Below are 667 nucleotides of genomic sequence, written 5' to 3' on the forward strand. Positions count from 1 at the left end.
AAAAAATAACTGAAGGAGTCAAAGATGTTACACTAGAAAACACTCACTTATGGCAAAAGAAAGCAGCACAGGAACAGAGAAACAAAAAAGACATGAGACATATACTAAACAAAAATTAAAAACTGCAGACATAAATCCAAACTATATCAATAATAACACTAAATGTGAATGGATCAAACAATCTAGTCAAAAGGTAGAGGTTACCAGACTGCATTTTTTTTTTTAATGCAACTATACGCTATCTACGGGGGACAAACTTTGGATTCAAAGATACAAGTACGTTGAAAGGAACAACCACCATGCAAACAGCCACCATAAGAGCCAGAATGGCTATAGTAATATCAGGCAAAATGACTTTAAAGCAAAACAAAACAAAATTGCTAGAGATAAAGAGGGACATTTTACGATAAAAAGTGTCATCCATCAGGAAGACATGACAATTACATATCTGCACCTAACAACAGAGTTGCAAAATACAAGAAGCAAAAAACTGATAGAATTGAAGGAAGAAAGAGATAATTCAACAATGGTTGGAAATTTCAATACCCCCATTTTCAATAAAGGATAAAACAACTAAGAATAAGATCAATAAGGAAATAGAAAACTTGAACACCACTATTAAACAATTGGACCTAAAAACCATCTGTAGAACACTCTACCTAACAAC

Source organism: Neomonachus schauinslandi, chromosome 8 (genome assembly GCF_002201575.2).
Source record: "Neomonachus schauinslandi chromosome 8, ASM220157v2, whole genome shotgun sequence".
NCBI lineage: Eukaryota > Metazoa > Chordata > Mammalia > Carnivora > Phocidae > Neomonachus > Neomonachus schauinslandi.